Here is a 16,664-nt window from a genome sequence, read left to right as displayed (position 1 = left end):
CTGGCCCAACCAGGAATCTACCGCCTCTACTTCAATACCTCCATCCTCTTGGTATAGTCCCTTAAAGAATCCCCTAGCTTCCTCCCTGATCTCATCTTCGCCTGTTATCACAATCCCAGAGGCTCGCTGAATTAGCGAGTCTATGTTATTCCTGCTCTTCTCTGCCCTCGCTTTCCAGGCAAGAAGGGCTCCACATTTCTCCCTGTACTCAAAGTTCTTCATTTTACTAACCGCCCACCTGTCCTTAATGACTTTATCACTTCTTGCTTGGAATAGAGATTGGAGACCCAGAAGATCTTTTTCTAGCCTTGGAATACTTTCCCTATCTGTCAGGACAGCTAACTGCAATTCTAATTCCTTCTTTTTAATCCCTTCGAGGTCCTGAATGTCTCTTATCTTTGAGGATGTTCTTTTAAAGGATATCAGAGAACTCAATATACCTTTTAAGTACGCCTTAAAGGAATCCCAGACCAGTTCTGTGCCTGAGCCTATATTAAAAAGAAAGAACTCAGGAATACTTCCTTTGACCTTGGACTTAGTCTGATTCCTCAACAGAAGTGTTCTGTCCAGGGACCATCTGACCACAGTAGGCTTAATCCTAAAATGTAATATGAGCTCTACCGCTAAATGATCAGAAAGGCCTACGGCAATATGGGTTACCGACACTAAGTCAGGCATTACGGTACAGTCTATCAGAAAATAATCTATTCTTGAATAGTGTTTATATTTCTTGCTGTAAAAGGAGTATTCTTTGACAGCACCATACTTAACTCTCCATGCATCTTGAATATTAAAATCTTTCATGATATTTCTTAAAACTAGGAGAGAATTTTTGGGGGTAGAGTATTTCGCTCTAGAAGTACGATCAAGCAGGTTATCAAAGACCAGATTAAAGTCCCCTCCTAATATTACTGGTGCATTATACTGTAGTAGACTACCCTCCAGCTTCAAAAGGAAGTTGGAGTTATCCTCGTTGGGACCATAAATCACCGCGCACGTATAAGGAGCATTATTTATTAACACGGCCGCCACTAACCATCTACCAGACTGGTCAGTGTCCCATTTCCGGACTTTTATCCCTTTATTAGCTCTGATGATAATAGCTACCCCCCTTGATACCTCCGTCTGCCTTGAACAAAGTAACTCCTCTACCCAACCTAGTTTGCTAAAGACTTGTTTACACAGCTTTGCCTCTAAATGAGTTTCCTGTAATAAACAGACCGATGCCTATGAGTTTTTTAAAAATTCACAGACCCTTGCTTGTTTCTTCACACTCCCAATACCATTAAGGTTCCAAGAAAATTTTTTTTTACCATTAACCCTACTGGCAGCCATGATAGACCTTAAAAAGTAACATTCCCACTTTCCAATGAGCTGACTGACTTACTGGTTTTGCACTATATGAGGACTTTTAATTTTTTCCCTTCCCCCCTAAACCCTTCCCTAACTCTCCCACGGGGAAACCTCCCATCATATTAGGCGCTGGTCTCACCTATGGGGAACCCCCAACTCCAGCGGCACGGCACACTCTTATTTGACTATTGCAGGACTTCCGAATTATTTGTGTATTTTATATATATTTCATATCTGGTTTTTTTTTTTGAGTTGCTAACTGTTGGAAACACGCTTTACATTTTATATTTATACAACAATTTTTTTTCTTTTTTTTTTCTTTGTCTTTCTCCCATATTTCCTAATTTCTTTTACTCAGATAATGTCTAACAATAGCTCCCACTTTAGTTCACCACTTCACCTCTAATCATCTGGTTAAATAATCAAAAACCAGACTATTTTCTCATCTGGGATAGGAATTCATCTACCTCCTCTGGGTGGTTACAGTTGTGAATTTTATTGTTCCACATCACCTTCAACACTGCGGGAAACTTCATCTGAACCTGTGCTCCTAGTGACCTGAGTTCTGGCATTCTGGAGCCTAATTCCCACTGCCTCTGGGCTGTCCGGCCGCCGATGTCAGAACAAATGCGAGCTAAGGTTTAGCTCGATGATGTAAGGGGGACCGAGAGAGGCACCTACTTAGAATCAGTTCCTTGACGCTGTACCTTTGGAAATTGACCAGTATTTTTCTTGGTGCCTTCCGATCCGGATGTAACCTAAAGGGATCCCTGTGCACCCTCTGGATTTCTAATTTCAAATCGATGTCTGGCCGATCCTTCAATACCCCCTCTCGTAAGAGCTTGCACACAAAACCTTTAATATCCTCGACTTCCTCCCCTTCTGGAATTTTCAAAATTTGGAGGTTGTTCCTGCATATGTACATCTCCAGTTTTTCTATATCCATCGGTAATGATCGATTTTGTACCTTTAAAGAAACTATATCTTTGGTGTTTCCCAACGTGGAATCAGATAGCAAGGAGACTTTAGACTCCAACGCATTTGTGTGAGCACATATGTCCTCTAATTTTGCCTCCAGATGGTCGAATCTGTCATGTAGACTTTTCTGATTACTTTCCAACACATCGAATTTACCCAAGAGATCCTCCCTAAGGGACTGAAATAGGGAGCCAATTCTGTCTCCTTCAGACTGAAGATTAGTCGAACACGTTTGTGGTTGAGAGACCGAGGTATCGTGAGTAGCTACAGAAGTTGTCGAGAAGTGGACCTGTGCCTGGACCTGACCGGGACCCACTGGAGCCTGGGTCAATGAGGGCAATGGGGAGCAGACAGCCCAGTCGATTGAAACTGCATTTGCACTGGGGGACCCTGTATAATGTTATCTACAGGCTCTACAGACTCCGCTCTCTCAGTTGTTTTCGAGGTCCCCAGCTCCACTCTATCTTGAATGCTATCAAGGGGTGCATACTGATTTTCCAGCGTAACGGCTGAAGACTGAGGCTGAGGCTGAGCTAAATCGTTCGCTTTCCCCTTGGGACCGGCCATACGCTCCATGATTTTGAAATAAGCTACAAGCAATGGAGTGTTTTTCTGAGGCTGTAGCTGGTAGGTTGCCTTGGTTGTCCCCGCTCTCTTAGCTCCTAACTGTCTCTTCCTTTTAAATAGGGTTACTGGGGTCGGGCCGCCTCTCTCGAGGTTAAGGTCCAGAACACCCTTTAACTTCAGGTCTTGCTTGGACCTTAATTGATATCTGTTTCTGCTATTTACCTTCTCGAGTTGTCTCCCAGAATTTTCACTTAATCTGTTCTCAGCTGATGATGGAAAAACAGCTATGGAACAGGGTGCCACCACCCCCCCCTGTAGAAGATGATGTCCCACTCTTCTTTCCAAGTGATAATTGAGCTAATGAAGCAGATGACAATGATTGCAAATCCATGCAGCCTCCCTTATTAGAACTGTCTTACCAGTGTTTTGAGCGCTGAACTCGCTTACTGTTGCAACACGGGACCGGCAAACTGGCCCAGGAAACTATATGGTGAGGAGTGCGACTTGCGCACGGTTCCACAGCCTATTCCGCTGTTTGCCGACCGACCACGCTGCTTCTACTCCCAACGCCGGCAAGAGGGAGGATTGTCCGTTGCTAGACTCGGCTCCCCCCACCGAACCGCTTGCCATGCGTCTTCAGGGTCCTAGCGCCTCCGAGCGCTGTAACCGGCTCTCCTATAGTAGACACAGAAGATACATGTCTGAAAGTGACCCCAGAGGGGAAAGTGACAAAACCCGATTGTCTCACCGCTTCGGGAGATTGAAAGCTGCGTCCTGCTTGTCCTCTATACCGCCTTCTTCATCTGCAGTACCGCTGAGATGTGGAGGTCCGCGACGAGCGTTAGCCTGCCGCCGCCATGTTCCCCCGCCTATTATGGAAATGTTCTGTATCTGGGCGCAAGTAAGGAAGTGCTGCACAGGCTACAGGTTGTACAGAACTCCGCTGCTAGATTGCTCTGCAAAATGCCCAACAGAACTGCCACCTCAGCTTCACTACGTGACCTCCACTGGCTTCGGATTGACAACCGTGCCAAATTCAAAGCATTGTGCTACATGCATAAGATTAACTCTGGTGAAGCACTTCAGTATTTAAAGGCCTTGGTACACCAATATTGCCCCCCGCCTTCTTCGATCCTCTAACCAGCACAAATTCCAAGCTCCTAGGATCAGACGAGTCAGAATGGGTGGACTCTCCTTTTCCCATCTGACTCCCTCACTATGGAATTCTCTCCCCTATCATCTACGCACTGAACAACATTATCCAAAATTTTGTAAAGACGTAAAAACATGGCTCTTTAATCAATAGTCCCCTTCTTTTTACTGCCTAGCTTTTCCTTTCATCCTTCTGCGTTTTCTAGCGCCGGGAAACCTTCGGGTAGCTGTTGCGCTGTACAAATGTAATAAATAAATAAATAAATAAATAAATGTTGTTCTTGCCTTCAACACCAGATGTATTCCCAACCTGACCCAGGCCAAATATCTGTGCATCATTGGCTCTCTGAGGCTATTGATTCGACCCTTCCTTCGTTAGCCAAACCTCAACTCAGAATGCTCCCTCCGGCCCCTTGTTTCCCTGACTCTCAAACAAGATAAAAATGTTGTAAATTCCTAGAGAGGAAGTGGGGGAAGCACTACGTGCCAGTGACAAAGTTATTTTACTTGGAAGCACTGACAAAATACCATGCTCTGGGTAGATCAGCTCGCACCACCTTCTTTACGGAAAGGTGGTGAAAGAACTTTCAGCAGCTAGTACTTTTCTACCTGCTCCCTTACTCACGCAACATCAGTGTAACAAACTAGCGACGTTGTTCCTTAATAAGGTAGAGTCCATTCACCGCCAACTTGATTCAGATTCATTTCATCAAGGTAACTTTACCTTCCCTGCTACCTCTTATGTTGATCAGGCGGAGGCACTTTACCAGGCTTCCTCTTCAGATGAGGCTCGCAATATCAGGGCCTGGCTCCCGCTGGACATGGCCACTCTCCAATCATTACTGGGAACTATCAAGTTCGGCTCCCCACTTCACCCTTTTCCCTCAACCAAGCTTAGGCTTCTGGACGAGTCGGTCCTCAGCGTGATTCTAAATCTTCTCAATGCCTCTCTAAGCTCAGGTCACGTTCCTCAGAACTGGAAACATGCTCTTGTGCTTCCTTTACTGAAAAAGACCGGTCTTGATCCTCTTTGCTGGTCATGGTCAATTATCATCCTATATCCCTTCTTTCTGCTTTCTCTAAAGTTTTGGAAAGACATATCAACCCCCAACTCTCCTCTCACGTGGCAATTCACAATTTATTTCATCCGTCACAGTCTGGCTTCCGATCTAGCTACAGCACTGAATCGACTCTGCTTTGGGTCACGGAATATCTCAGGCAGCAGCTTGATGGTGGTGGCTCGGTAGCTCTTATTTTACTAGACTTGAGTGTGGCATTTGACACAGTCTCACATTCCATCTTGGCTGATCGTCTTGAAGCCTCCGGTATTGAGGGTGTGGCCCTGAGGTGGCTGATCTCTTTTTTAAAAGATCGCTCGTTCCAAGTCTTCTCCCTTACCACAAAATCAAATCCAGTAGTTTTATTGTCAGGTGTGCCGCAGGGCTTGATTTTGAGCCCTTTGCATTTTTACCTCTATGTTCAGTCTCTGGCTGACATTGCGGAGAAGTCGGGAATGACTATTTTTTCCTATGCAGATGATACCCAGATCATCTTTTCTCTTTCTGCCGCTCAGCATCAGGACCCTTCACTGCTCCAGCTCAGACTGTGTATTATCTCTTTGTGGATGTCCAGAAATGCCTTAAAGCTAAACGGTTCTAAAACAGAGGTTCTTATTCTGGGACACAATCCCGAAGTTTGGGGAACTAACCACTGGCCTGACCCCTTGGGACCTCTACCTGCTCCAGTACCTAAAATTAAAAACCTGGGTTTTACTATGGATAACAATCTCTCCCTCAAAGCCCAAGTGACTGGGGTCACTGCAACCTGCTTTGTGGTTCACAAGTGACTAAAACAAAACCTCCTGCAGCCCATAGAATGGTTATGCAGGTGTTGGCGATTGCCAGACTGGACTTCAGCAATGCATTGTACTTGGGTGCTGATAAAGCCTCCGTCCATCTCTTACAGCTCATACAAAATATGGCTGCACTTCTCCACTTCTGATTGCCTCGACATGCCTCAGTCTCACCTTTGCTTCATCAACGCCATTAGCTCATGGTGAACAAACTCATCAAGTTTAAGACCTTGTGCTACATGTTCTGGGCCAAACATGGTTTGGCGCCCCCTACATACGAAGGCTGGTCCAACCTTATGTGCCCACTCGACAGCTGAGATCATCTAGTCTTTCTCGGTTTTCTGTGTCCAGATTCTGTCTTGCTGGTATGAGAGACCGCTCGTTCTCCTACCTAGGCCCAAAACTGTGGAATTCCCTCCACTGGAACTTAGGATGTGTCAATCGCTTTTAGCCTCTCGTAAGAAATAAAAGACCTTCATTTACGGACAAGTATAACCCTTTCTGTGCTATCGTCTGCATTCTGTGGCTTGAGTGTTGTCCTGCTCAGAGCCGGGAAACCCTGTAGGTAGGTGCGTGATCTATAAATCTATAAATAATAATGAACAAGTTACTTACCTTCGGTAACGATATATCTGTAAGAAACATAAGTTAGTGATAGATTCCTTACCGTAGAATTTCCCCCAGGCATCAGACTGGATCGGGAAAGTTACGCGGATGGGGCTCCGCGTACGTCGTTGGCGTCGTAGTCGCCGAGATGACGTCGCTGGAGCTACTTAGACGCACCCATGCGTGCTGCCGTCAGTTCTGTACACGAGTTTCCGCGCCAGGAACACAGAGCCATGCAAGATACTGACCACTGGTGCATTGAAACTAGGGCCCTGAAAGGGATGACCTTAAAGAAATAAGTTCGCAGAACGGGGAGGATGGGTGGGGCAGTAAGGAATCTATCACTAACTAATGTTTCTTACAGATAAATAGTTACAGAAGGTAGGTAACTTGTTCATCTGAAACAAACACGTTAGTGATGGATTCCTTACCTTAAAATAGATAGCCCAGCAATATCAATCCCGGTGGTGGGTCTGCAAATCAAGATCACACCAGAAAGTCACGGACAACAGAACAGCCACAGAAGCCATCTCTCCGGACTTGACGCTGAAGGCAATAATGCCTAGTAAGTGTGTGCAGCGAGGCCGACGTGGCTGCCTGACAGATGTCTTGCAGGGGGACACCATGTCCCAATGCAGTAGTAGCTGCTGAAACCCTGGTAGAATGGGTGCGCAACCCCACCGGAGCTTCCTTTTTAGCCAGAAAATAACGTGCCTTGATACAAAAGACGACCCAGCTGGAGATAGTCCTCTTTTGCACAGCCCGGCCTTTCCTGGTGCCTATGTAGCCAACAAAGAGCTGGTCATCCACCCCAAACTGTTGTGTGCGATTCAGGTAAAATGAGAGTGCACGTTTTGGGTCCAGACAGTGGAGACTCTCTTCCTCTCTGGAAGGGTGCGGAGTCGGAAAGAAAGTGGGCAAGGTGATAGTTTGCCCGATGTGGAAGGCACTGACAACTTTTGGCAAGAAGGAAGGATGAGTGCGAAGCACAACCTTATCCGGATGAACGACAGAAAAGGAGGCTTACAGGAAAGAGCCTGGAGCTCACTCACGAGCCTAGCGGAGGTGATAGCAACCAGGAAAGCAGTTTTCACAGTCAATAAACGAAAAGGACAGTTGAGAAGAGGCTCAAAAGGTGTGCACATCAAATAAGTAAGAACCAGATTCAAGTGCCACTGTGGCATCACAAACGGAATAGGAAGGAAAAGGTGGGTAATGCCTTTGATAAATCTATTAACAACAGGGGACTTGAAAAGAGAGGGCTGATCAGGGAGCCTGAGAAAGGCCGAAATTGCAGAAAGGTAGCCCTTAATAGTGCCCAGAGCAGAGCCCTGCTGGGCCAGTGAAAGAAGGAACAAAAGGGGCAGAAAGGGGATACACAACCTTTGTTGTGTACCATGCCACAAATGTGTTCCACCTGCAAGCGTATACCGATTTTATGGAGGGACGCCTAGCTGCCAGAATGATATTACAGACTTCAGGAGGCAAGTCAAATAGAATCAACTGTCACCGCTCAATCTCCACGCATGTAGGTGGAGGCTGGGCAGGTTTGGGTGGAGGACTGTCCCCTGCTGCTGAGACAGAAGACTCTCCCGAAGAGGCAGTCGGATCGGAGGAATTCATGCTCATTCTGTGTTACTCTGGATACCAAACTCTTCGAACCCAGTCAGGGACCACAAGAATGACATGGAACAGGTCGTGCCTGATCTTCTTCATCACTCTGGGTAGAAGTGGTATAGGCGGAATAGCATACAATAGACCGCAGCTTCACTCGTGACGAAAAGCGGCACCAAGCGAGTGCTGCTTTGGAAATTCCAACACGCAGAAGTGATGACATTGCGCGTTCTCTTCGGTGGTGAATAGATCTAACCAAGGCTCTCCCCACTGTTGAAAGAGACCTTTAAGTGAAGACGCCATTTGTGATCCATCATGCACCTGCGGCTGAGTTCGTCCACCCTGGCGTTCAAAGAATCTGTAAAGTGTTGAACTGTCCAGGAAATGCCTTGACGTTCTAGCCATGTCCAGAGACGCAGAGCATCCTGACAGGGTCACTGACCCCACCCCGTCCTGCTTTTTGCAATAACACATGGCGGTGGTGTTGTCCATGAACACCTTCACTACTCTCCCCTTGACAGAGGGAAGAAATGCTTTCAGTGCAAGTAGGGTCGCCCGGAGCTCCGAAAGGTTGATATGGAGCCCGGACTTCGCCGGAGACCAGAGGCCTCTGATCTCTGCCTTTCCCATGTGGCCGCCCCATCCCAGGAGGGACGCATCCGTCACCACTGTGTGCTCCAGTTGGGAAAGGGAGAGTGATCTGTCGCTAACCCAATGCTGGTTCGTGAGCCACCACTGAAACTGTTGCGCAGTGCCCTCTGAGATCTGGACGGACTCTGACAGGTCCCCTTGATGCTGCACACACTGGAACTTCAGGTCTCTCTGTGGATTTGGGGGTCTCCTGGAAGACCACCCAATGGTGCAGGGTTACCCTATCGTCCATGGGTCTGGAATACAAAATTAGACCAACACTGGAGCATGGAGAGAAAAAATATTTATTGCAATCTCATGAGAGAGAGAGTATCGACAACAGACACCCATAGATGTCTGAGGAGGCAATCTACCGAGTACTTTGGTTCAGCATCTTATATACCCTTCATCCCCACCCTGTGTGTGCAAGGAGAACAATAACAAAAAACAATAGTTTACACAACAAGCAGTGGTCATGTCTGATAAAATAAGCAGGTGATAGCTGTTGGGCCTCTGGAGGGCATAGACGAAAAACCATAATTACACAACAAGTAGAGGTCAATCTGATAAGTCCGCATATGATACCTTGTTGTATCAAATTTTAGGACCCTAGTGTAATTTTCCCTGATTCATGCCCTTAAATTGGTATAAATCACCATATCCTTATATAGGCATAAGAATCACAACCATATTTAGACATAGCTCATGTAGTCCAAATACGGCAGGGCTACTTCCACTAGTTCCAAAAATCTACAACGATTTCTTGGAAAACTCTGCTTCAGCAGCTAGGGACTTCCCATTGCTCGAAAACTGACTTGTCCAAGAACTCATGGAGTTTTCAAAGAACTGAGACTCTTTGATGACGTTATTATGTCCACCTTTACGTCAAACTCGGTACCTTCAAGGTATAAATATGCCCACACTTGCCATAGCAAACACACTGTGGTTTGGAGCAGTTAGACTGTCTACTTGCCCAACGCGCCCTGCTACTGCAAGTGCGGAAGAAAGCAGACCCTCCAGCAGACGCACTTAGAGAGACGCTGTCTTTTCTCCTGCCGAGAAATCCAGCTCCAGTGTTTCCAAGCTACCATTGCGGGTTGTTGGGAAATCGAGTCCTGAGCCTGACCTTCTTCATTCCAAATCAAGATACGGAGCTGATTAGACCCTAAAGAAATCTTGGACTGATTCTTGGCAAAAGAATACTACATTTATGCCACACCTCACTTACTTCTTCCCTCGTACTAAGCTTAGGTTAGGTACATCGGGGTAGGCGTATTTTAGAAGCACCAGTTGAGTACTTTTAGCCTCTGGTATTTATGTATGTATTTATCTATGGTTTAGGAACCATACAATGCTCTTACAGTATTATTTTATTCTACTCTTTTCACTGTATGCATTAAAATTCACTGGCCTCTATAGACCCAGGTATCCCAACTGAATCTCTTCTGGTCTGTCTCTTTCCTATAACAGTGATTATTCTATTTTTACCTCAGTACTGCACTATAACCTTTCTCATTTTATCATTTCTTTATTGTCGTTGATTCACTTCATTTATTCTTATCATCACAGTTGTTGTGAACTTCATTAGTCAGGATAAGGCTCCATGGTAGCCCTCACCATTTTCCTGCACTAATCTAGATACTATCAAAATGTGTTCACTTTTTCCTCTCTAGGCACTTCATGTTTTTAAAAAAAATATTATTATATTTTACTGTCATGCTAGGCTACTTTTAAGTTTACACTGCTACTGTTGTTAAAGTGATTTACAGCAATTGTCAAGCCAAAGAGAAATATAATATAGATATTGTTCTCATTACCTTCAGGAATCTGTGGCTCGATTCCCCAGAAAAAGGCGCTGGTACAGCGCCGAAACGCACGTCGGAAATATCTCCAATCTCGCCACACTCCCCAATATATGACTATATATATATATTGTTTGAAAAATGCACTTTTTAATGATGAATTTTTATACTGATGTATTGTATGTTGTATATTGTGATTGAATGCTATATGTAGTGCAAAACCTCTTTTTTAACATAACAAAAACAATAAATCTAAAATAGTTTTATATAGTTTTGTTTGCTTGACATTGTATTTGCTAGGCCTTTTGCATGACACATTTACGTATTGTTTAGAGTGTCTAGGGAGATACCCACACACTGTTTTACCCTGCCCTAGAAGTTTCTACAGAACCAGGGGGTCCCTGTTGTTTCATAAATTTACCCACAGCTTGTCAGTGTGGGACTGTTAGCTATTCATATGTTGATAAGATATATGTATTAGTCCATTTGTATCTTACATGTTGTGCCTTCTTTAGTCATTGTCTATAGATACGCTTATCACTCTGACAGCAACAATTATATATTTTCTATTGTCTTTCTTTGTCACTCCATCTTTCCTCATTCTTTCGCTCACACAGATAGCTGTCCCATCTGGTGTACCATCCACCGTATTCCCGTATGGCTCAACTCAGGACATTTGGGTTCTCTGATGAGGACTTCGCACTATTAGTAGGTACCAGCAACACTTTTGGTAGCAGCTCTAAAACAACTAGTAATAGCAATGAAGACATCCATAAACTTTTAGACCTGAAGAAAAAGCTAGCAAGAATAGAAGCCCATGGGGAATTTATGTTTGGGTATCTTAAAGCGGGCATTATCCCCAAAGGCCTTAGAGTATGGAATGTCCCTGGTTTATTTGTTCAATATAAGGAGTTCCTCGAAAAGTAGAGTAGGATTGCTAGTCGCAGCTCCCGTGACTTATGATACTCCTCATAGAAACCTCTAGAGACCTTGCAACTAAAATTAAAACAGAAATTCAAGAATTAGAGGATAAAATCAAAAAGGACATTAACGTAGAAAAGTCACTCAAAAATATAGAAGAATGTAATAAGGAACTTGCATCTTCTGTTGAATATTTAAATAGAAGAAAAACAGACAAATTAGCCAGAGAAAAAAGGTTTAACACAATAGAACGCACCTATCCTTACCTACATATTGATTTTTACAAACAAAATCACTACACCAATGAACAGACTTCCAGACCTCAAAAAATACAAACATTTTCGGACACATCAGACTCTGACGGTGAAGGTACCTCCCACACATATAATTCCAGTAACATCTATAAACCGTTTAATTCCAGTAATAATCAACCGTCTTTTTTAGGACAGCGCGGTCTGAGATGAGGCAAACAAAGAGTCAGATTTCAAACCAAAACATCACACAGAGGGAATTATCAAACACAATACCAACCGGATCCAGCACACCTGCTGGAAACCCGGAGTCGCCAATATTGGAAACAAGGACTATAATCCCCATTTTCAACTTATCAACACATGAACTTAATATTCACGATACAGAACTTTTATCTAAAGGATTGTCCAATGTCCCACATGTGTCGGCAAACAAATTTGAAGTCTTCCAAGATATACATTCCTTTTTCCGCAAAATCAGGTTGAAAAAATTCTTTCAGTCACATGATAATGATAATAATTTACGGCAGGTCCATAGCCATTTGACATTGCCATCAACTTTTACCCCCACCCTTGACCAGATAGGCACCGAAGTTGCCATTTTTGAAAACGTGGTCATTAAACAGTTGGAACAAAATATTAAATTCATACCTAAACCAAGATATAACTTGGATAGAAATGAGTTTACAGCTATGACCAATCTCAAGACCAATAGTTCACTGACCATAAAGTGCTGTGACAAAGGTGGGGGAATTGTTGTTCTCAATACCAATGATTATAAAACTAAAATGTTACAACTACTAGAAGATCAAAACTTCTATTCCCCATTAAACGTTAATCCGACTCCTAAAATACAGAAAAGGATTCTCAACCTTACCAAATTAGCACTAAATGAAGGAGCTATATCCATCAAAGAACAGGAATATTTGAACCATTATCTAGGAAAAACAGCCTGCATATATGGGGTCCCTAAGATCCATAAAAACATAGACAACCCCCCATATTGACCCATAGTCTCCACCATAGGCACAGTGACGGAACCCTTATCTAAATTTTTAGATAATTTGCTCAAACCATCTATCCCTCTCACGAAATCTTACAACCAAGACACTAGGGATATCATAACCAAAGTAGAGCATGTACCTTTTAACTACCACCAGGAAGTACTTGTCACATTAGATATAGAATCGCTATATAGCAACATCCCCCAGGAAGGCGCTATACTAGCTACTTGTTGGTTCATAGACACCTTCAATATACCATGTCATAAACCCTTCATTATGGAGTGCTTACAAATCATACCGACTGAAAACATCTTTTATTTTGGGGGAGATTTATTTTGCCAAACTAAGGGCGTCAGTATGGGCGCATTGGTTGCGCCATCCATTGCCAATATATATATGGCAATGTGGGAATCTAAATTCATTTTCAACGAGATTGAACCCGTTTTTTGAGTCTGTCACCAACTGGTCCAGATATATTGACGACATCTTTTTTATCTGGACCGGTGGGGGAGATACTCTCAACAACTATATCGATTGGCTTAACCTCACTGACCTTAATCTTAAATTCACCTCTAACAGCTGCAGCACCCGAGTTGAGTTCCTTGATATTAACATCTTGGACCGTACAGGACATTTGGAGGTTGACCTACACGTGAAACCCACCACCCGCAATACCCTCCTCCATTTTCAAAGTTTTCACCCCTGTAATCAAAAAGATAGTATCCCGTTCTCCCAATTCCTGCGAGTCAGACGTAATTCTACCACACTAGCAGATTTTGACTAACAATCCGTAGCCATGAAAAACAAATTTAAAGAACGAGGATACCCACATAGACTAATTAGAACATCTTACAAGAGAGCAAGGTTCTTTGATAGAGACAGCCTTCTACGACCCAACCGTAAACAACCCAAAAATCAGCTAGTATGTATAACGAAACATTCCACCTTTGACGCCACAGTGAAGCACATAATAAATAAGAACTGGCATATTCTCAACTGTAACAGCAACCCAGACACTAAACTAGACAAACCCATGGTATTGCACCGTTACAACGCAACTTTTACAACGCACTACCATTACATCGCAACTTTTACAACGCAAATACCATTACAATGCATGCCATTACAACGCATGTCATTACATAGCAGATACTATTACAACGCATGCCATTACATCGTAAGTATAGGTAAGTATATTATTTTTATTTAATTTTATTTTACATTATTTTATTAATTTAATTAATATTAAAAATAAAATAAAATATTAATATATTAATGTAAGTAATTTTGGGGTGGGTTTGGTTTTTGGGGTACAGGGGTATTTTTAGGTTTTAGGGCTGGGTTTGGTTTTTGGGGTACAGGGGTATTTTTAGGTTTTAGGGCTGGGTTTGGTTTTTGGGGTACAGGGGTATTTTTAGGTTTTAGGGCTGGGTTTGGTTTTTGGGGTACAGGGGTATTTTTAGGTTTTAGGGCTGGGTTTGGTTTTTGGGGTACAGGGGTATTTTTCGGTTTTAGGGCTGGGTTTGGTTTTTGGGGTACAGGGGTATTTTTAGGTTTTAGGGCTGGGTTTGGTTTTTGGGGTACAGGGGTATTTTTAGGTTTTAGGGCTGGGTTTGGTTTTTGGGGTACAGAGGTATTTTTAGGTTTTAGGGCTAGGTTTGGTTTTTGGGGTACAGGGGTATTTTTAGGTTTTAGGGCTGGGTTTGGTTTTTGGGGTACAGGGGTATTTTTAGGTTTTAGGGCTGGGTTTGGTTTTTGGGGTACAGGGGTATTTTTAGGTTTTAGGGCTAGGTTTGTTTTTTGGGGTATAGGGGTATTTTTAGGTTTTAGGGCTGGGTTTGGTTTTTGGGGTACAGGGGTATTTTTAGGTTTTAGGGCTGGGTTTGGTTTTTGGGGTACAGGGGTATTTTTAGGTTTTAGGGCTGGGTTTGGTTTTTGGGGTACATGGGGTATTTTTAGGTTTTAGGGCTGTGTTTGGTTTTTGGGGTGCAGGGGTATTTTTAGGTTTTAGGGCTGGGTTTGGTTTTTGGGGTACAGGGGTATTACGACTTAAAATAAATTAAATTAATTAAATTAATTTAATTAAATTTAATTATATTAATTACAATATTTACAATTAAAAAATTAATTGAATTACATTACTTAAATTAAATTAATTACTTTTTTTATTTATTTATTTTATTATAATTAAATAATATTATTTACAATTTTTAAATTAATTACATTTCTTTAATTATACTAAATTAAATTATATTAAGTATTATTTTAATTTTATTTAAATTATATTTATTGTAATAAATTACATTATAATATTTACTATTTATAAATTTATTATATTTCATTAATTATATTATATTAAATATATTAAATTAATTACAATTTTAATATTAATTAAATTACTATAATTAAATTAAATTAAATTAATTACTGTTTTAAAAATTTATAAATTATATTTAATAATTTAAATTAATTAAATTAACTATTACATTTTTAAAAAAAAGATATACTTACCTATACTTACGATGTAATGGCATGCGTTGTAATAGTATGTGCTATGTAATGACATGCGTTGTAATGGCATGCATTGTAATGGTACCTGCGTTGTAAAAACTGCGTTGTAACGGTCTGCGTTGTAAAATAACGCGTTGTAACGTCATAGATCCCAAACCCATATATGCTCACAGGAGGAACAAAAATCTAAAAGATATTCTAGTCCATTCCAAACTGACAGAACAAACCCTCAGGCCACCTTTGGTACATAAATCGATTAATGGTCACCAGCCCATCAAAGGTACCATCAAATGTTCCCAATGTAAATCATGCAATTCCATCATTGCTGGTGATAAATTTATTTACAATGGAACTAAAATCCAAGCTACAGATCTATGGAACTGCAAGACACAGAATGTTATATACCTTGTTCTGTGCCCGTGCAACCTTGTATATGTGGGTGAAACAGCAAGAGCCATTCATGTACGGATCGCTGAACATCGTTCATCCATTAGGACAGCCAAACTGTTAGCACCTTTAACCAAGCACTTCCTTGAATGTAATCACAGCCCAGACGATTTGCGTTTGCGAATCCTAGAAAAAATAAAATGTTCAGAATTGAATTCCACCAGCACCCGAAAAAAACCTGGAAGTTCATTGGATTTTCCTTTTGGATAGCTTCAAAATGGGACTCAATAAGACATACCCTGGGAAAATGCGATTACCTGATATGCCTTTGTTCTTATTCAATACTTTGTACCTTACCTTTTTTAGTTAATACCCCCCTTTTCAAATGATTACCCATTCTCTATACAAACTTAGTTCCCAATACACCTTTCTCTCTAATTTCCCCGTATTTTCATTTAGAGCATACTATTAATCGTTTTCATTCAGTATGCCTAGTACAACAATTGTAGGCACCAAGCGTTATTACTTTATTTTTATCACCAACCAGTATATTGCGGGAATGCTCCAACCATTTTTATAAAGTCATCATTATTCTTCAACAAACAGGGCCGCAAAATAACCATCTTTTTTTGTATTTTATTCGTCTCATTTGGCTCCATTACATATCATATCACGGCTTTACAGTCTTTCCTCCATATCCATAGTTACGTGGGTCACATGATCAAGAAGCCCGTCCATTGCGCTACATCCCCTTCCCATTGCTCAACTCTCGAGATATCTTGAAGCCTTAATAGAAGAAGGCTCTGCCAACACCATTTAGCAAGTGGACATTTTATCTTGTCCCAGAAAGACGTTATCGCTATTGGAGACTTACCCAACGGTAAGAATCCCCCTGCGCTGTAGCTTCCAACTTTGGGAACCCATACTCTTTGCCGGTGAATCTGAACGGCACCTAATTCCTGGTGTCCCTCGAAAATACCCCCCTTTTTCACTTGTACTGTCGTATACGTGCAACCCAGTATTGCTGGAAATAATC

At 42.3% G+C, this 16,664-nt stretch overlaps 1 protein-coding gene across 4 annotated transcripts in view; it reads right to left on the bottom strand.

Annotated features, from left to right (window-relative positions):
• The window catches only part of FBXO25 (F-box protein 25), an 809,765-nt gene that overhangs the window by 195,273 nt on the left and 597,828 nt on the right, over window positions 1-16,664 (bottom strand). The window lies entirely within an intron of this gene.

Source organism: Lissotriton vulgaris, chromosome 6, assembly GCF_964263255.1.
Source record: "Lissotriton vulgaris chromosome 6, aLisVul1.2, whole genome shotgun sequence".
NCBI lineage: Eukaryota > Metazoa > Chordata > Amphibia > Caudata > Salamandridae > Lissotriton > Lissotriton vulgaris.
This window is presented reverse-complemented; position numbering and strand designations above follow the sequence as displayed.